The following is a 21309-nucleotide window of genomic DNA, read 5'->3' as shown; positions in this document are numbered from 1 at the left end:
CCATGGCCATGAAACCTTCACTCCTGAAGTTAATGAGGGGCCTCATCTTCAGCCATCAGTCTGACTTCATCTCTGCTGTAGCCACCTCTGTGACCTGTGGGTTCTGCACAGTCCTGAAGATACCTTTAGTGTGCAAGACACTAGAGACAAGGCATGCTGTGGCCACAGCTAAATATCCACTGCTTTCTCAGTTTTGTTGGTGGATTTTACCCTCAGCTTTGCTGCACCTGCCTTTCTCCCAGTACTTTGGGTGAGCTCCATAGTTGCACCTTTCTTTGGAGGGGTCTTGGTGCACAAGAGCTGATGAGGCCCTTGATGTGGCAGTTGTTCATGAATCTGGCTAATGAGACAGGGAAAAGCTTTTTTTTGAGGCAAAGCTGGCATGATGTTTCTTCAGATGATTTGGTTTTGGCATCAGTGGTGGGGAATTCCTGCTGACTCAAACATTCCTCAGGTGGGACTGGCTCTTGTCACCTGGGTGACCTCCCTGGAGCCCAGCCCAGCTCTTCCTATCCATCCTGGATGCAGAAATTTCAAAAAGCATATTCTGAATAATTCCTCCTGGCATTTGCAAGTCTGAGGAGAGATGAAGGTGACTCATGGCAAGCCTCTCATGGCAAGAAAACTCTACCTAAAATTATTTACCCATGCCTTTCTCAGCTCTTGGCAAAGGTGACATCCTTACTGAAAGGGTAAAGAGACACCAACACAACTCAGAAATCCGTAACAGCCACAGGTGAGTGTCCAGACACTGTGGGGAGGATTTCAGGAGGATGGGAGGGGGCTTGTGAGAGCCCCAGAGAGACACAATGGGTTGGATTATCCCCTGTGGAGCAAGAGCAGGCAGGTGGCAGCTACATCATCCCAGCTTGGCTCATCCCCAGGCACTCTGAGCAAACACCAGCAGGGGAGCCCAGGGAGGAGATCCCTGGGGGTGGATTTCTTCTCCTGCTGTTTGCTAATCATGTTGATGGCATGGGAGCCATAACTCAGCTTGGTCTTGCTGCTGCTCTCATTTCTGGCTGGGCATTTCTAGCAATTCCTGGCAATCTTTGAAGGAAGAGTAGTTGGAGATAACTCACAAAGCACAGGATGATGATCACTCTGCTCTGCATCTTCTCTGCAATCATATATCAGTTTGAAGATGCAAGCTAGATCTGGGAAGGCTTGTGTGCATCTCCCAGGAGATTTTGGGATGGCTGTTAGCACTTAAATCTTTCACCCATTAAATACCAGAGTGTCCAATACCACCAAATATTTGATCCACTTCACTGTATCAAGTCTTTATTCTGTACTGCATTCCTGCCCCACTGTCAGGGACCAGGGAAAGTTTAAGTGATTTTGGGTGAACTCTGCCTTTCTAAGGGCTTCACCATCACAGGGAGTTGAGGGAAAATAGGAGCTGATGGGTTTGTTAAGTGCAGGAGGGGCCTGGGCTGTGCTTGGTTGTGGGCTTCTAGCTCAGAAAACAAGGTAATTCTCTTTCTATTAATAAACCTCATCCTTTGGTTGCTGTTGCCCAGCAAGCCCGGTGTGCTGGGCATAAGGAACCATCAGCTTCAGGGGGACTTTTCCTTAAAACTCTTTCTCACAGTGGGACAATACCAGAAAGCCACAGGTTCACTTGTTGAAGGTGAAAATATGCCACCAAAAATCAGAGGCATGGAGAATTTTCTACTAGGTGAAGTTTAGATGAAAAATTGAGATAGAATCATAGAATCCCAGACTGGTTTGGGTTGGAAAGGACTTTCAAGCTAATCCAGTCCCAACCTTCCTGCCATGGTCAGGGACACCTCCCACCAGCCCAGCTTGCTCCAAGCCCCATCCAACCTTCAACACTGCCAGGGTTGGGGCAGCCACAGCTTCTCTAATAGAAGTCCTAACCTTGAGGTTTTTAGTGGTTTCTGATCAACTTTTGTTCCATACCTTGAAAGGGAATGGTGCAAAAACTTGGTCCTTGGCCAGGGTGCTAACTCTATCCCTGCTTGTGGGAAAAATGTGTAATAAATGTGATTGACTTCCAGGGAACTACACTTACAGCACTGGTGGCATGGGCTGTCAGTTTTGGGAGCAAATTAAGTGAAAATGGTTGTTAGTAACTTAGAGGTGAGATTTTTAGAGCAGGCTGGGGATTTAACTGTTAGCATTAATGGAATATTGACAGAAAAAATTCTCTGGGCTGCTTTACAAATCAGCCCATGGTGGCTGTAGACCTTGACTGCATGGACTTGGTGTGACTTTTACTCATATCAGTTTCGAAGTCTCTGGTGTCAGCTCCCTGGCCTTTAATATGGTTAGCCTGGATTTACAGCACCATAAGTGGCTGAAATCAAGTTTTCTGTGCCTATTAGAGGGTGAAATTACTGTCTTTGCTATGAGCCAAGCCAGGCAAAGCTTCTGCAATACCCAAAGCTCAGAGAGGGATTTTTAGCACCACCTAACAGCCTGCCAGCTGGAGAGATGCTGTGAGGCTTTGAAAACTGCAGCCAAAGGCCTGACTAACCAAACCCTCCAAGGACAGCTGCTTTCAGGGGACTCATTAGGCTTAGCATGGGGAAGTTAAATTGATTAAACCACTTCCTAAATTAGGCTGGCTAAACCAGCATCTCTTTTTGCGTGGGGATGTGGCAATAGGAGGTGGGTCCATCCCACCCAGATGGATGTTCAGCCCGTGGTGTGTGGGAGGGGACTCAGGGCACAGGATTGTCCTCAGTCCCACCCCTGGGGATCCCACGGTGCCTGAAACCAAAAGGCTGACTGCTGGAAAGCTGCTTCTTGTCAGATGTTCTTCCTGACCAGAATTGGGAAGTGCTGAAAATCTGCTAAAAAATGCTGACTGCATGATGCTGAGCACCAAGGAGATGATGGGTCTTGCATGAGGAGTGGTCAAAATGATTCATGGTGCTTGTCCCACCAGAAGTTTTGTGGGGTGGGGCTGACCCCAGTGCTTGAGAAAACACCACCTCTTGGTGCTACATGAGTAAAAGTTGGGCTGGGCAAGAGTTAGGCTCTGCTTATCTGAGCCAGGGTGGGAAATTGGGATTAAGTGAGACCTCCAGACATGCCTTGGTCCTGCTTGGTTGGGGTTTATTTTTAACTGTATTTTATCTGAAGCTGCTTTGTGACAGTGTCTGAAGATGCCCTGTTCTCCCTTTGGGATGTGCAAGTGCCTTCCATGGTTGGTCACCTGACTGCAGGCAAGTGACACTATGACAAATAAAGAGGGCATTGAGCAACGTCCTTGCCATTAACATTTCAAACATTTCACATCTCAGCTGGAGCTTAACATGCCTGACCTGTGGGGATAGTTTTACTCAACCTTTTCCAAGAAGTTTCCTCTTACAAACAGCTCTCCTGGTTCAAAACTGCTGTAAGATCCATCCAGTTCTGCAGACCTCTTCTATTTCCTTGAAACTCTGTGGACATTTGTGACCAAATGGTGGGAGAAGGTTTCAGAGGGCTGGTAACAGTGGAAATATCACAGATGATGTTGACATCTTGGGGATAACTGTGTAAACATGGCTGAGTAGTGCCTTGGGAGGTCCAGAGCCAAGTTATCTGACTGAAGTGGAGAAGAAGGGGAACAAAGTGTCCCCCTGAGGGGTGTGAGCCCCTCAGTGCATGCCCTGCCACCCCCTCTGGGTTGAGAGGCTGCCATCCCCTTGCCTGTGACAAGGTCAGTGCCACCATTGTGGTGTTCCCCCAGAGCCCAGGTGGTGGTGGAGCATCTCCTTATTTGCATGCTGTCCATCATGCCTGAGCAGGCCTGGGAAAGTCACCCTCTGTAAATCTGTGGACCAGGTCCAATCTCAATTATTTCATGAATCTTGGTGCCTGTTAACATTCTGGAGCTTCCCCAGTCTGAGACAACTCACTGCCCGGGTTTGCCACCTATGCAAAAGCCGCACCTGGAAACTTGAAGACACTTTTGAACTTTTTGATCTGATACTTCCAAGCCAAGGCAAGGTGGGGTCTCTATTCTGGGAATGAATCACATCAAAGCCTGGGGACCTTCCTGTTCTCCTCATATTTCAGTCCCCATGAAAAAGAAGTTGACAGCTGCCTGCCACTGTGCCAGGCAGTAGAAGTTTGCCCTCCTCTCCCTCCAGGTTGTGCTGTGAGCTGGATACCAGCCTGAGAACCCTTGTACTGAGGGAGACTGGGCCATGGCCAGCTCTGCATCTTCTGGCACGTCCCTCCCCAAATGGCAGGGCCTTAGCATCAACCCAGGTTGTGCACAGCTGGAGACAAACATCATAGTCTGCATCCTTAGATGGGATCAAAGGTTAAGAACCAGATGGGTTGTTTTGTAATCTTGTTACAACAACGACCCTATTACAAGAATTATCACTTCTCTTGCACTGTACTTCCTCCTTTCCAAGATTTTTCAGAGAAACCTCTGTTGTGTCCAGATGCTTTGTCTGGGACATGTGAAATTGCAGCTTTTATTACTCAGAGAGGTTGTAATAGCTGGTTGCCTGTTAAAGCCTTTCAACCTCACCTCCAAGCCCAGCCCATGGGTGGAAGGAAGAGCATATAAGATCATGGCAGGACAGAGATCTGCTGGACAGATTCCCAGCTGTCCAGCTTTGCATTGCTCTGTGGTCAGCATGGACAGATGACCTTCCTATCTCAGGACCTACATCTCCCAGGATTGTTTCCCTCTTCAACCAACTGCTCATGCATACATTTTTCTGCTACCAGTTGTTAATTCAAAGAGACCATGTGGTTATTTTGAGTGAAGAGGAAAGAAAACTGGTGATTTGTGTTGGGAAGCCCTGACTCATTGAATTCTTACTGGAAGTCCTTTGCCATTTCCTTCAAGGACGTAATGATACTTCATTCACTGGTCAGGTGGATAGCTCAGGAGCCTGAGCTTCACTAGGTTTAGAAAGCACATTTGATGTTTTGATGTGTATCCTTTTCCAGGGACCAGCAGGCCCGGTGGACCACTGGTCATGGTGCCTGCAAACCCCAGCTTCCCAGGATCTGGGTAGCAGAGGATGTTAGACCCTATCAGTGATGCAAGTGATACTCAACACTGTGATACCCAACACTGGGGCAGACATTGGTGCACCGGGGATGCTGTTTTAAGGATCAAGGCACAAGATGGTTCTGAAAAGCTTGATCTTGCTGAGAGATCTGCACAATTCACCTCGGGACTCACAGTGGCAGAGATGTCCTTCATCTCCTCAATTTTTCACCCGTAGTATATTTGTCTTTTGCACCAAAGGTGTGGTGCTTGTCCTGTGGAGATTCTTGTGCCACAAGGGCAAGGAGGGCAGAAGAGGCTGTGGTCACACTCAGTCAGGGCTTCCCACCTCACACTGAAATCTGGGGTCCTGCCCCCTCTTCCCCTTCTGTCACTCTGGAAAAGATTTCTGGGAAGGTGGACCTGGCTTCCTACCAGCCCTAAGGTTCTTGTTCCTCCTTCCTTCCTACATCTCCTCCCTGCTGGGGAAGAGCCACCAGGCTCCATTGGATGTGGAGATTCCCACACCTCCTGAAGTCCTCCCAGAAGCTGTTTACAAAAGGGAACTCAAGAAAGGATCTGAAAAACTTTTCACTGATAGCTGCTGGTGTTTGGAAAGTGTTTGGATGTCAGTCACTGATCTTGGTTTCCTTTTTTACTACAGGACTGGAACAGGAACATCTGTCTTAATGACAAGCTGATAACAGACCTGCTTCTGCTCACCAGAGTATTTTTACCAATCAGGTATTTAAAGTCAGATGGCTCAGTGCTCTGCCAAAACCCCCATTTCATCCTCCTACTCCTTCCTTTCCTCTGACTCTGGATTCCTTCCTTTTGTGCACAGCCAAATCTTGCCAGAACACATGGGAAAATGCAGCTTTGGAGCCAGAGAAAGAAAACATGTAGCAAAGTTACACTTTTTTTCATTGTAAATGTGTTAATTTTGAAATAATTTTTGGCACCACCTGCCATGCAGGTGATGAGAAGCATAAAGTGCAGCTCCTGGCCAAGCACCAGGACACAACCACCCTTTCAGCTGTGGCATTTTGCCACTCCCCTCCTTGTGAGTGCACACCCCAAATGGATGGACAGGCCAGGAAATTATTTAATTTAATTAGGCAAGTTCTCAGAAAGGAGATCTTGTGCTAAAAGAATAAAAATAAGGTCAGTTCAACCGGTGATTTGATTTTGTTGTTCATTCTGTTTGGGGGTTTAGTCTTCTTACTTTTCACTGCTGACCAATACTGGTAAATTCCAGGAAATATGAAATCAAAATTTTCTATTAAAGCAAATCAAGGTGAATCATCTTGTTTTGCTGGGCCTTAATTAGTCATGCTGGTTGGAGTGGGCAGCTGAGGCTCACAATGAATGAGTCAGCTCTTGCCCTCCTCTGCCCACTACTTGATTTAACCAAGCTGGAGAGGTAAAAAGTCCTCTGAGTTGAAAACCAAGAGCCTGCTCAATGAGTAGAGGCTTGAAAAGAGCTACAGGGAAGATGACTCAAATCATGTCAAGAGTTCCCTGGTTTTGATGCGATGGGAGCTGTGCCAATAGCTCTGCCATTGGTTCTACCATTTCTGTGGAATGGTTCTGTGGGATATGGTGTGCAACAGGAAGGGAGAGGCTATGGAGTTTAGTGCCTGCAAACATTGTCCTGTTGAATGGGGAATGTTTTATTTTAAGGTATCTGAATAGAATTTGCCTGAAATAGTTTATACTGTTGAGGAAACAGGATGACCCAGAGGGCAAGGTGTGGTTGCTGCTACCTATGCAGCAGTATTTATAGAAAGATCGTTTAAATAAGCAACACATGAGTAATGCTAGAATTCTTCTGGTGTTTCCGGAGCAGGTGGGGGTGTGTCTGCCATCATGGCAGCTGGTTTGGCAGGATAATACTCAGCAGCTAGCAGTGCAAGCTGGTCATTTTGGAGTTAGGTGAAGCCTCTGAGTCAAGAGGGAAAGTGACAGATTTTCCTGGAATTTCAACTGGAAATGGCATTTGGTTTCTAAGCAATTAGAGAGAAGCAATTAGAAGAGACCCAGTCTCTTCATGGAACTGATGGAGGATGAATTGGGCATCATCCATCGTGCTGGCATCTGAACAAAGATAACAACAATTTCAGCTGATTACTTGGTGGTATCCACAAGAAATGAAAGGCTACTTGCTGTCTGCAAGAAGTGTTGCAGAAAAGCATGGCTCTTTTGTTTGGGTTTCTTGGGCAACTTGAACTCTGCAGTCAGGAGATTCAATGCAGTTCAACCTCTGTAAGAATCAGATTTCATCAACCAAGTAATTGGGTCCTTGAAAACATTATTCTGTGCTTGCCATGGAGCCTCTCAATAGAAACAGAACAACAACAGGTCCAAGAGAGGCAGTAGGGTGTGAACCCTCTCTTTGGTCCCTTAAGACCTACGCCACAGTCAGCATCCTCCTGGTGACCTCTGAGCTCTGTCACTCTGGTGATAGCTTTGCAGCAGTCATGGAGTGCAACATTATGAACCATTCTGGAAGGGTTGTTGGAGAGTTGTCCTGGCTTCTGCTAGACAAGAGAACATTTGTGTTTTTCTACACTTCTGAGGGAGAGATTTTTTTGCTCTATGGGCTGTCACATGACCATGTGATTTCCTTATTCCCTACTTCTCTTTAATCTAAAACTACTACTTTTTTTTCCAACATTCCTGAAGCAATAAAGCTTCCTGAATCTGGTCAAAGCTGCTCACCCTCACTTATCTCCATCAGATGTTCTTTGGAGGCTTTTGCACTGCTTTTTGTGGTGGCCACCAGCTCTGGGAAGCATTGCTCACTGATGTCCTCATTTTAAAGAAGTAGCCTATGATGACACTGTTCTCCTCTGTCTGATGACCCCGAGGTTTCAGCCCAGCATTTCCACTGTCATGCGTGGGGCTGATGTCCTCCCTTTGCTGCCTGGTGGGACATCCCACTTCTCCATTTCTGCATCTAGTTCTGACTGCAGTTCCTGCCCACGCAGGACTTCCCTGGTGTGTTCTGACTTGGTGGATCACCCAGCAACATCTGGAGGAGTCTGCCAGGTGTGTCTGCTCGGCAAACCCACTGATGGGAAATGCCAGAGAGATGTTTTCCTATATTCAAGTACTATAAATACACCATCTTGCCCTCTTTCATTGATTGGACGAGGATAAGAGTAAATAGCAAAAAACCCCAAACTTCCCAGATTTCCCCTAAGCTCCCTCTTCCTACTACAGGGTTTCCACAGAAACATCTCACAGCAGCACTCTCAAGCAAAAAAACCCACTCAGACAGGAATCCTGAAATGAGAGACATGTCCTTTGCAAGCCAAAGGCAATCTCTTGGGTAAATGCAACATGAGACAAAGGAATTATTTATGGCTGCCTGGAATCTCCTGTCTAAGCAGGAGTTCTGTCTTCCAGACTTCAAATGAACAAGGTGAAAGAAAAAAGATCAGTTGGGGGTGTGACCCTTGGTGGTCCATGCAGGTCAGCATCCTGCTGGAGATGCTTTTTGCTAAAGGGCAGAGCAGGCATTGATGTTGCCATTCACAAGGCAGGATGAAGCACTCCAGATTTACAGCCATCAGCCATAATTTGATGAGGTTGGAACCAATCCAACTGTCATTTTTTGCAAGCTTTGGTGATGCTCACCTCATTGAGTTAACCAGAATTTTAATGTGTGATATATTTACAGTTGTGAGTTGGTGTGTTGCTTATTGCAAAAAAAAAGCAAAAAGAGAAAACAGATGAGTTTGTGGGTGGCTTTCCCCTCTGCCTGTTTAGCAGAGCATTTTTTTTCCCCTTGTCTTTTGTCTTTCCAAAAATATATCTTCTTTTTTTTCATATATTCAGGGCTCTCAGTTGTAAACTGCTTTGTCTGGCAAATAATATGAGTCATTTTCTGGCTTCTTCTCAGTGACAAAACTCTGCATAACGCTAACAAATATCTCTTTTGAGGTTTGCAGTGTTTGCTGGTTGCCATTCAGTATGAGCTGGATGTTGTGGTACTAAAACACAGACACATTTGAGGGAATTAAATCCACTATAATTACAAATATGATTTCCTTGTGGCATGCTAAGTGCTTCTGTGCAGTGGTTCGAAAAATTTTATTAAAGAAAGCCATTAACTAGGGTTCAGGATCCCTGTTGAACCCAGTTTGGATAAAGGTTGAATAAACTCTAGAATGTGCTGCACTGAGCTGGGTATTTCTCATGGGAGGATCCTGTTTTAGAGTAAAACTTCTGGGTTTAAGATAAGGGAATTTAAATGAAGTCTTTGTGGGGGAGGCACATCAACACTGGGAAAGAAAGAGATTTCTTCAGAAATTACAGAAGTTTTTGTTTCACCTTTTTCAAAGAAAAAAATCTTGGGTGTCTTTATGCTGTGAACTTCTGTATTTTCAGTTTTCATCTCATTTAAAGGTTGAAAAACCAAATGTCAGAGATTGCCCTAGGGTGGAAGTTCTGTTTTCGAGTGTGGTAGACCAGGACTTTGAGGCCACAAATCTTATAGTCCTCCTATCATTACTTATTCTTAGAAAAAATCCTTTTTTTGCAAGAATTCAACCCTTCATTCCCTCCTTGCTTAAGCAGCTTTTTGTGTTTGAAGGTTTAATACTTCAAAGCTGTGAGGGTTTATAACTGAAGGAGTAAATTCAGAAAGAAATTTATATTTTAGGGGATTTCCCTCTGGATTTTTAAAAGAGGACAAGGGAACTGTGTAAACTGTACTGCATGGAGACTTCATCACCCTTTTAGAGATAGGAGAGGATCCTGATTAACAGCACAGATTGATTTTCAATATCTATTCATGGACATAATATTTTCCCCAAGCCTCAAACATTGACATATAAGAATTAAACTGAAGAAACACAGAGCCAGCCCTGAACACACAGGAGAGTGTCAGAGGTACCTTCCTATGAGAAAAATCTACTTGGAGGTTGCTCCAAACCCCATCCAACCTTCAACTCTGCCAGGGATGGGGCAGCCACAGCTTCTGGGGGCACCCTGGGGCTCAGCACCCTCACACCGAAGAATTTCTCCCTCTTTCACTTCTTTCTCCTCTTTCCAACTATGCTCAGCTGAGCCAGTGATCCTCACATCCCTGTCTCTACATGTATTTTCCAGACCCTCTTGCTTTTTGGTTGATGAGAAAATGGATTTCAGGCTTCCCACCTGTCCTGAGAGTCACTTTCATGAGAAGAGGGGCCAAAGGCATTGGGCTGTGTTTTGGAAATCTGATGCAATTGATAGCCATATGTTTTTAGCTGGATGAACTCACCTGTCTCAAGGCACTGAAAGAAAACCTCAACAAACTCTCCCAAAACCCACAGCAAAATGAAAATGACCATTTGGTCAGGAACACTGGACTCAAAGGGAGAAGCGTGAGGTCACATTCAGCTTCTGGTTTTGCTTCATGTTTATTTTGTAGAATGGAAGCAGTTTTAATCTCTCTGTGCTTCACTGCCCAGATCCTGCCCACCAGGTGCCTCATTTCTTTTCTCCCACCCATTTCCCTGCATTTCTGTGCTGTGCTTAACCTCGTCTCTCCTCCTTCTTTCCTGTGGTCTACACATCCCATCAATATTTGTCATGGCTCCAGATTGAGAAAAAAATCCTTAATGTGATAGAACAAGAGGAAACCTCCTCAAGTTGTGCCAGGGGAGGTTTAGATTGGAGCTTGGGAACAATTTCTCCTGGGAAAGGGTTGTCAGGGCCTGGCCCAGGCTGCCCAGGGCAGGGCTGGAGTCCCCATCCCTGGAGGGGTTTCCAAGCTGTGGTGTTGAGGGACATGGGGCAGTGGTGGCCTTTGCAGTGCTGGGGGAATGGTTGGATTTGCTGATCTTTGGGGTCTTTTTAAAAACAATTCTATAGTTCTATGATTAATTTTGCATAAGACAGTTTAGGGACTGGAGAGTGTTTGAGAGGACACAGTGGGGTCCTGGATGAGAGGCCCTGGTGATGCCTAGAGCCCTTGGGGTAACTGCAGGGTGTCTGTCTCTCTGTCTGTGCATAAGAAATGGACAGCAAAGCCCCAAAGTTTTCATGTCCTTGTTTTGTTTTAGTTTTGTTTTAATTTTCTCAGCAGATTTTGTTTATTTAGTGACTCTGAGTCAGCCCCTAAACATCCCAGGGATGCATGCCTTGATATACTGTATCCTTTAAACGAAAACATAGAAGAAGTGATAGCAGGGAGCTGCTCCAGGAGAGAGCTTCTATAAAAACCTGTGTGTGTGAACACTTGTCCAGCTTAGGCTAAAACCAGACAGAAAATGGGAATCCTCCCCACACCCTTGTATCTCCTCAGCTTATCAATCACCTGCCACTGTTTGCACATCATTTTTCCCATTGAAGCTGAGCAATGTTCTCCTCAGAGCAGACATCTGGACCTCCTCTGCTGGTCCAGTTTGCGTCTCCCCCACATGCTGGGGATGCAGTCCAATTCCACTTTCTTTCCCCACCACAGATTTCCTGTGTGACTCCAATCAAGTCATTAGGTGCCTCCATGGGTCGCTATTTGTGAAAAATGGACTTTTCTCTGGCTCAGGAATGATCAAAGGATAAATATGCTGATGAACTTCGGATACCCTTTGATGTAGATGGACTGAGTCCAGTAAGATCAGTCTTTCCTCCTCATAAGCAGCCAGAAAAGGTCCTGGTTTTCTGGGAATGTCTCAGTTCTTCTAAAGAAAATAAGTAATATTTTAGATGACTGCATCAGAGCACGTGGTGGTCTTTGGAAGTAGTTTCTGACAACTTGTTCCATTTATCATGTATAAGATGTTGTATTCTGGCTGCTTCACAGGGTGGTGCTCTGGGTCCTCGAATACAAAGGGAAGGGTGCAAAGACAGAGAAAACCAAGATCAAATGACAAGGAATACGTTCTCTGGTGTAAGCAGTAGATATTGTTAAGAGCAAGGAGCTCACTGGTGAAGGGAGAGACTTTTGACATGTGGATGAGGATCAGGTCACTCAAGGAGGCTGCAGAAGCCTAACAGTGGGTTCTTCTTTACCACATCCAAATCAGAGCAAATGTGTAGACAGAATAGTAATTAGAGGAATGGGAACCTGCCAGGACTTGGAGGCTGAGCTCATGCAGTGGGATCCTGGACACCTCAGGAGTCAGTGGAAAGCACCAAGGATGTACTTAAGCATTCTGATGTATTTTTGGTGACTTGTATTTCCCTGAAGAGGAGGGTGCAGTATGGAGACCCAGACAGAGCTTGTGGTGGGGTTGGGAAGCTCTCCCGAGGCTGTGAGACCTGCAGGGGGCTGACAGGGTGGGTAACACCTGCTTTGATCAAGGATGTGCTAATGAGAGCTAATTGGCTCCATTAGCCCTGCCTTCCAAGGAGAGGAAGATGAAAAGGGGAGAGGGAAAAGAAAGGTTTTCTGGGGGGAGGTTGTTGTAGGGGAAGTCTGCAGAAGTTGCTTTCATGTGGAATTTGCTGCTGCTAGAAGGTACGAAGAGAAACTGAGGCATGATATTTGGTGCTGGTTTGGGGGGAAGCCAACTGATAACAATCATATTTATTTATTTATTTTTAGCTCCTTAGTCAGTTCTGTCTCCTTTCAGTACCCAAGAGAAGACAACTTAAGCACTTCAATAGTTCAGGCTAATCCTGCTGGGATGATTCCTGTTGCATGTGACTCTGAATTTTGAGATAGCACTTTGCTCCTTTTGCCAAGCAAAAGGGTTTGAGAAGGCTGAGCTGGGGCAGATGGCAGCCTCTGGTCATGCTCTTCCCTCCTCCCTGGACCAAGGCTCTCAAAGAACTTTTGGGTAGGCTCCCACCCCCCTGGGCTCCTGGGCTACTTGTCCCAGAGCGAGCAGGGAAAGATTAGGAAATACTTTTTCCCCAGAAAAGCCAGATGGGAAATCCCACAAAGGGGAAAGTAGTGACAAAGCAGCAATGTCCTGGCTGATCTCTCTTTTCTCTCTGCCTCACACCTCAGAGATTAATGATGCATGAAAATAAGGGGCTGGAAGGCTAACAAGAGAACATTTGCTCAGTGGTATTTTTTTATCCAAAACTGGAAGCTAGTAACTGATGCTATCACTTGTTCATGATCTCTGGTTCGAGATGTCCCAGTACCCCATTTGATACCTCTTCTCACTGGAGATGTAATAAGCCCACCAGTCTGTGGGTTTTTGGCACCCATCCTAATTCTTGTGGCCACTGAAAGAGCCAGGTAACCAAGAAGATCCACAGGCTTGCCACTGTATCTCTCTGGGAGGGAGAAGAGGGTGTGATCATGGCTTCTGAGGAGGTTTCTTCCATGTGATACAGGTTGCTGAATGATGCACAACAGGAAACATGAATGAAAGCATGATGAAACTGGAAACATGAACACACAACTGTCATCTTCCAAAGCTTCAGCCAAAAGGAGAACCTGCCCCAGACTAGAGTGATCTCATGTATCCTGTGCTCCAGGTGAGTCCTGTGGCTCCAAAGGCTGTTTTCATCTTCAGGCTGAGATGGCTAAGAGTGCTCTTACTCAGTAGGTAAGGAATGCAAGGAATCCACCACAGGAAACTGTAAGAGCAAAAGAGGTGTTTGGAAAGTGATTAGTCTTTTGTTTTTGTTATTTTGTTTTGTATTTTGTTAAATAACATTACTGAAAGGAATAGGTGTGAATGCACCCTCTGAAATCATTGCAATGGACAGAAAATGGTCAGGAGGGAAATGAAACACCTGTGTGTTGTGTCTGAACAGCATCTTCTGCCTTCTGGTTCAGGAACTTGCCTCCAGGGGCCATTGGCTTGATGTTTTGGGTTGTTCCCTAAGTCTTGAAGGGTCTTTAGTCTTTGCTTCATTGGGAGAATGCTCTGTCTGCTGACTTAGTGACTGGCAACACATCCTGTATAGATCCCAAGAGGCTGTTGGGAAGCATGGGTTATATCTGGATGGCTTTGTCAAGGGAAGCAGAGTGCACCCAGGGCATCTTCCAGGAGCCTGGGCAGAGCTCCCTTGACATGTAACTTCCTTCCCCTGGAGACCAGGGGAGACAGGGCTGTGAATTGTTCCTTCCCAGGTCTAACTCTGATGTGTGCTTTCTGCTACTCACCCGTTGTCTGTAGACTTAACAACACTCTTGGATCCTTCATCTCCTCTCATGCAGAAAGCTCCAGCTTGTAAGAATCAATTTCTTAGTGGCAAAGAGGGTGAGGGGCTCTGAGGGCCCCTCTGGAGGGTGGTTAGGCCTTTTGGGATGGCATCCTTGTGCCAGAGGAACCAGCACTATGAGGATCCCATCAGTCCCCAGAGGTGTTGGGAGCAAACCTTGGGTCTGAGTGGAGAAAACTTTGCTTCCATTGAGGCTGCTATCTCCTCACACCAGCCTCTTATTTTGCCAAAATGGTGGTTTTTGGAGATGAATCTTGGGCTGAATGTGCTCCCTGATGCCAGTGTAACAGAATAAAATATTCTTTCTTTTTTGGTTTGGTTTTGCCTCTGACTGGCAGAGTTTTGTGTACTCATGGCTTGAGGAAAGCCACAGAAGGTGGGATACTCCCATTTGCTGGGTTGGTGGTGATTCCCAAGGCAAAGAAATCCTATCTGAGCCTTTCACAGAGGACCAGGAGAGTGTTTTGTTGTGCTTGAGCTGAAGGTGTTGGTCTTCTGCTGATTTCTAAGCTGTGTAAACAAATGTGAATGAATAAGCCTTGGTTTGGTTCCACCAGATCTGACATTAGGCAGCCCTTTGTAAAATAAAGATAAAGAAATAAAATAGTTTAATGTTTCTGTATCCTTCACTGCTGAAAGATGTCCTGTGTTGTTCCGTTGGAGCTGGGGGGGGTACAGTTCCTCCTGAAGGGAAGGGAGAGGGAGTAGAGAAAGAGTCTGTCTTGAGGTGTCACAGCCTCAACACTAGAAGTCATCAGGGAAGCTGTGGCTGCCCCATCCCTGGCAGTGTTGAAGGCCAGGTTGAATGGGGTCTGGAGCAGCCTGGGCTATTGGAGCAACTCAAACTGTTCTGTGGTTCTATGATCTCTGAAGGTAAACTAATGAGATGCCACCATGCACAAGGTAGTGGCTGATGAGCCATAGGCACTGTCTAGTTTCAGTGGACCTAGAAGTTTGTACACAGATACAGGAGTTTTCCCTATTCTGCAATATCTTTCCTACCTTTCTCCCCAGAGAATTCAGTAGCAAAGAGGAACGGTCCCACTCCTCTGGCAAAAAAAGTTGTTTCATATCTCCTTGTTTTCATTCTAGAGATTCCCCTGTTTTACATACAGATGTCCCGCTTCCTTTTTTGCAAAAAGTGAAGTCATCTTGCTGAAGGGTGGGGGCAGGGGAAGCTCCTGTCCCTAACCACCTCTCTGGAAGGATGTAATTTTTCATCCTTTGCTTTCAGGCACTGCTGAGAGAAGGGAAGTGCAGTGAGCACCCTGGTAGGTTGTGTCATTTCCCAGTGAACGTTTCCTTGGCAGAATCCTTGGGTATTCTGGAGAGATCCTTGGGGCTCTGCATGCAGAAATGTGTCCTTATATCCTGTCTTCAGTTTCCCTCCAAACCCAAGGAGATGATGTGGTGCCTCTGCAGTCACCAGATGGCAGGACCAGCAGCAGGGGGTGATGAACCTCTTCCCCTCCTAGAGCACAGGACAGAGCTTTCAGATTTACCCAAGGAGTTGGTTTCCATTCAAGTAACAGGGGAGGGTGGATGCTTTGCTGTCGTGGGGGTTGTTGGAGAGCAGCCAGGTGGGCTGGTGCAGTGGCCAAGGTCAGGCTGTGATTCTGGGAAAAGCTGAGCTGCCTTTTCTGGGGCCAGGAGCAGAGCTGCCTGCCCCAACAGGGACTCGTTTGGCTCAGAAATGAATTTCAGGGTGTGATTCTGGCTGCTTCATCTCAGCTGAGCTGAAATGTTTCTAAGATCTCTGGGGCTAACAGAGAAAGGGAGGTGGCTCCTGGGGGAGTCACTCCATCTTCATTATACTTAAGAAGAAGCTGGCCTAAAACCTGCCATGCAGACTAGAGGTCAGAGCCACCCCTGTAATTGTAGCTGACAGCCACGATCAAAATTAATTACTGTAGTAAGCAGGATTATTTTTTTCCCTTTGTTGTTTTTTGCAGAAATAATAATTGACAGGGCTGGACTAAAGTATTAACTTAAGCATTCAGTTAATCCACAAAAATTCCTGTTTTCTGAATAATAAATGCTGTTGTGCTAAAATATTCTGAAATTCTAATAGATCTCAAAGCATGGTGAGGTTTTACTAAATAACCTTATTACTGTTAAGCAGGAAGCAATTAAATCGGAGTTTTCATCCCAAAGCAAAGTGTATTGTCTTTAGGATGTACTTTATTCTTTAATTATTATATTACTTTGGGGAGGGTGTGTTATCAGTGAGAGTTAGTACCCTTAAAAATGGAGATTCAGCTAGTTCTAGAGGGAAAAATTATATCCAGAAAAAATTATATCCATGTAGATATACATGGATAAAATACAGTCCCAGTACTCAGTCCCATGTCACTGGAGAAAAATTCTCCAAGTAAAAACCTTAAAATAGAAGTTCATGAAAATGTCTGAGCTTTGTGCTCGGGTGAATAGGGCTCTTTCATTCTTTAAATCTTAGGAATAATGCTTTCCTTCACATGTATTCTTATGTGACTAACAACTCAGATGCAAAACCCCTGCACTCCTGAGGAAACGTGTTCAATATACAGCACCCAGCACACTTCAGCCACTTTGGCACAGATAAATGTCTGCCCTTCCCCACTGTAAAATACAAGCACTTGGCTGATGCTTATTAGAACCAAGACTCAGGAATAAATATGAATCAAATAAAATGCTTTTATTTCTCACTTAAAGACACAGAAAATGGTTAAATAAAAGTTTATTAACCTTGTCAGAAGGCATCAGAGTTATTCTCTAAAAGAAATAGCTGTTAAGTATAGTAGATCTAAACTTTATACCAGGATTTTCTTTACAATTTATCTTGTATAAAATGAAGACATCTACATGTACAGTACCAATAAATATGCAGCAAACATTTTCAGTGCCTTTTGGACGTTTTAATATAAAACTCTACAATCAATGAAAGAACACAGCTTGATTTGTGCAAGAATGAGAGCATCTGGAACACCAGCAAAGTTCATAATTTAGCCAAACATCCAGACACTCCTGACTTATGGTGCTTAATAAACCAGGTTATAACTTCTCAGGCAAGTTCCTCATGCTGTTCCAAAGGATTTAGTGATAATACTTACAAGGCAAAATAAATTTGGGTCTGTTGCTGTTGACAAACTTGGCTCCTGTTTTTTGCATTTTTTGGAAGAGATTCCTACCTGGTTTTGGCACTGAAAGAAAAAGCAGTGGAGTCTTTTTTCCTTTGAGAACCTGTCTGACAGATGGTGTGATAGAAAATGCTGCCCTTCCTTAGCTGCCTGCCTGTGAGCTGAAATGTTCCTATCCTGGGCCCTTCCTGGGACTGTGGATCACTTCCACTTCAGCTCAGCTTGTGTTCCATCCTGCAAGTTTAAGAAATCACAAAAAGAGGGAACGAACTGTTCCCTGTGCTGCAAGGGGGAAAAATAAGACTGAAAATCAATTCAACCTTCACAGTTTTTCAATTTGAAACACAAGTCTCTATAAGCTCTTGGGGGTAAGTTTGAATCTGAGTTCACTCTAGTGAGGGACCTCTAATAGTGCATTTAATTAGCATCATTTCTACATTAACACAGCAAAATAAGCTTCTTTTACATCAGCATTACCTGGTTGCCATTAGGAGATGGTTCTGAACTGTGCTATTTGGTTAGTAGCTTTGGAAGGGACCAGAATCAGAACTTGCCATGATAGTTAAATTGCATTTTTTATTATCATAAAACTTGGAGACAAGAAGCTAAGACAGTTCTATTGGTAAAGGCACACATCAGTAGTGAACCACAAGACAATACGCAATCACTTATAAAATTCCTTACAATAGCAAAATGCTATACTGGTGTCTAATACCCAGATCTGGGCAAAAAAAACTTGACATTTTCTGATTCTTCTAAAGAATGAATTTTCTCCTCATTTCTCATCTGAAATGATGGGCCACTTGGGAGATAAATAAAACCAAGCACAGGGTGGTCAGCTGTACCATACAGAAGTGAAAAATGTGATTCCTTCAAAACTCTGAAAGAGCCAGGTTCACTCCCACGTGAACACCTTGACCCATTCAGCTTGGTCTGCACTGTGGTTCCGCATGACCTGGTGGTGTCCCTTTCTACCAAGGGTCTGCTCATCCTAAAATCCTCTTCAATCACCCTTTTCATCACTTGGATTGAGTTTAGCTAAGGAATAAGACCTTCAGCTTTACACTTCTAGACTCTAATCCTATCAACAGAGATGTGCTAGAGATGTAAGTAGTCCTTGGTTAGTAGGGTTGTTCCTATAATGGTATTGTTGAGGGTAAACACAGGGAAAACGTTTGAGCTGCTTTTCAGCTGAGTAATGTAGGTTTTACTCCTCCCATACACCAAATAGGAAAGCTGAGCTTGTTTTTTCAGTGGTTCCCCTTTATCCACAAGCTCAGAACCTAATGCATCACAAGTGTGTGTTGGTCAGAATGGAGCTGTGATCATTCCAGTTTGATTACAATTCACTTCTGTGTGTATATGGAGAGAAAGTTAATGCTTATTTACTAAGACCTAGTTTTTAAGGGGAAACAAAGTGGTTGGTAAGTAAACCTTTTTATGGATTTGGGTGATATTTAGTGTTAGTTCTTAGGGGATCAGTGAGGTTAGGGAAGAAGAGAATTTGGGAAAAAAATTAAAATAATTTGATCAGACCTCAAATAATAATAATAATATGTTAAAATAATAATAATATGTTGCTTTTTCTTTCAATGGTTTAGTTCTGGATAGTGTTTTTTCTTTTTCTCCTAAGAATTGTAAGGGTTAAAATCTAAAATTTTATGGTTTTAATTCATTTAGCATGAGCTGCCTATTTCACCCTTTTCTTCAGCTTAGGGTTGTTTGCTTTTTTTTTTTTTTTTTTCTTATAACTGTTTTAGTTTCACATCCACCCAAAACAAAACATTTTCAGTTTGGCCACAGACTGAAAGGTCACATGATCACATGACCAGATTTCATCATCTCATTCAACTAAAAATGCTGATGCATATGCATTTCCACATCTCCTGAAATCATTTATGTTTCAGAAAAAAAATCCAATTCAATAAACACAAATTTCTGAGAACATTCCTGTCCTTATTTAACCTTGAAAAAATCTGAGAATCCACAGGTTTGGCTCAGTCTGTTTGAAGTATTTGCCTTTAAGTCTGACCTTTGTTTCATTGAAGTGGCTTTACTCTGACTTCATGCCACTGAGTTCTGGGGATGAAAATCTGATATATAGCAGATTTAGAAAAAAATAAGGGGGAGAGAATTTCCACTAGGGTAGATCTGTGACTTAATATTCCTGCACCACTTTAAAACAAGTAATGCCAGATATATTACTTTGTCATATAAAATGTACTAGTATGCTAAATGTGTTAAAAGCTAATCTGTATAACAGGCTGCAAAAGCTTGCTCTAACTGGACTAAAATAAATATTTTGTGCCACGGATAAGGGATCAAGAGAGTCCCATCTGTAATGGAGCTGCAGCAAGGAACTTTGTGCTTGTGAAATTTATTGTCAGTGTAGAGTGGACACAGGTGATGTGCCTTGTGGTAGAAGAGGCTCTTAATTGCCCTTAGGCTTGCTAGGACTTCTATGCAATATGCACAAATGTAGAAGCATACAAATATTTGTGTATATATACACTGTAAAAAGCCCTTTTTTTGTATCTGCAAAATGCTGCATTCACCACTCCTTTCCCCCAGACCTTACAGTTACCATCCTTTAGTGCACCAGGCATTAAGTGAGGGTATCATTAGAAACAGTTTCTATGGAAATCTGCTGTAGCAGACTATCAGGACTGAGTTATGGCCTCAGAAGAATGCTCCATCCTCTCATTTGCAGAGAGAGCAAGCTTTCTGAATTTCTATGACTATTTCATAACAGATAGAATTTGCACTTGGATTTTCTCCAAGGAAAAACCAAATTCATACCCTATGACACTTCACAGAAGTGAATTTTTCTACCTAGCAGCTGAGAGCCACCTGTTTGGACAGGTCCCTTTTAAGTCATCTTTTTATGAGATTTACCTTGTTGATTTGTGTATTCAGCACCTGAAGTGCTGATGGCCTGCAAAAGCTTCAAATCTCGTTTTCCTGAGTTCAGATCCTATTTTGGGCCCACAGCTAAGGGATCAGAAGCTTGGAAGGATGCAACATGGGGTGCTGAGAGAACACTTTAGAAAACCTGAGATACGAAAAGTTTTAGGATTTCCCAGAGAATAACCACCACTTAAGCTGACAAATAGCAAGATTTTGTCTGGCTCAGCCAGGTTTAGCTTAAAAAAAAAGGTTGAATAAGTGAAGGAAACACAGCAGTAAGGACTTAAGGGTGGAAGAGAATTTTGCTAACAAAGACAGAAGATGATGTTTTGGCCAAGAATGTTTGTGCCTGCCAGAGGGACCATTGCCTTCGCTTTCTTCCATCCTGACCTGTTTTCAGAGGCCAGTTTCCATTGTGGACTGGGGTGGTTGCAAGAGAGAATTTGCATGTAGAAAATTAGATTTGGACAAAGAAGTGTCCTTATACCTAATGGACAGAGCCAAGATGGCAGGAAGGTGACCATGGGGAAAAGGGGTCAAGAGGACAGCTGGGATATAGATGAGGACAAACAGAATGACAAGTTGAAGAAAGGATGGGAAGCCAAACTGTCCTGAGGCTTTGGTGCAATGGGATTTTCAAGGTCTGCTAGATGGGCAGTGTTGTACAGTCAACCAACACCCAATGACTAGACCCAAGGAGAGTCTGGAAGCAAGAAAGAAACCTGTGGAGAAAAGAAGGGCAGGGTAAGATTGCATTGTACCTTGTAGCTTTTGCAGAACAGGGAAGGATGGCCAAAAAGCTGTCTGTTCTGAGATGATTTACTCCCTAAGAGACCTGCTAGTTTAAGAGGTCCAGTCATGCTGTCAGCATGAAGGTGCTTACATCAAGCCTTGAAAGGGCAGAGATCCTGGTGTTGCCTGGATCTTCCACCTCCTCTCCTTCCCTCACCCCCAGTCTGCCCTGGCCTTTCTCTATTCATCAGCTCTGCTCCTGACTTTTCCTTGTCAACTCAAGCAGATCTTTATATAGCAACAAATTGTCTCCTTCTAGAAAGAGGTTTGTTGTGAACAAAGCAGCCTGGTGTCATTGGTGGGTGGACTGCGGTATGGTCTTTTCTAACTGGGCTGTCTCCACCAGAGAACTTCTCTATCCATTTGAGGTCTTCAACTACAAGGCCACATCCACAGTGCTAT

This window comes from Heliangelus exortis, chromosome 22, assembly GCF_036169615.1.
Source record: "Heliangelus exortis chromosome 22, bHelExo1.hap1, whole genome shotgun sequence".
Classification (NCBI taxonomy): Eukaryota; Metazoa; Chordata; class Aves; order Apodiformes; family Trochilidae; genus Heliangelus; species Heliangelus exortis.
Note: the sequence above shows the minus strand (reverse complement) of the source record.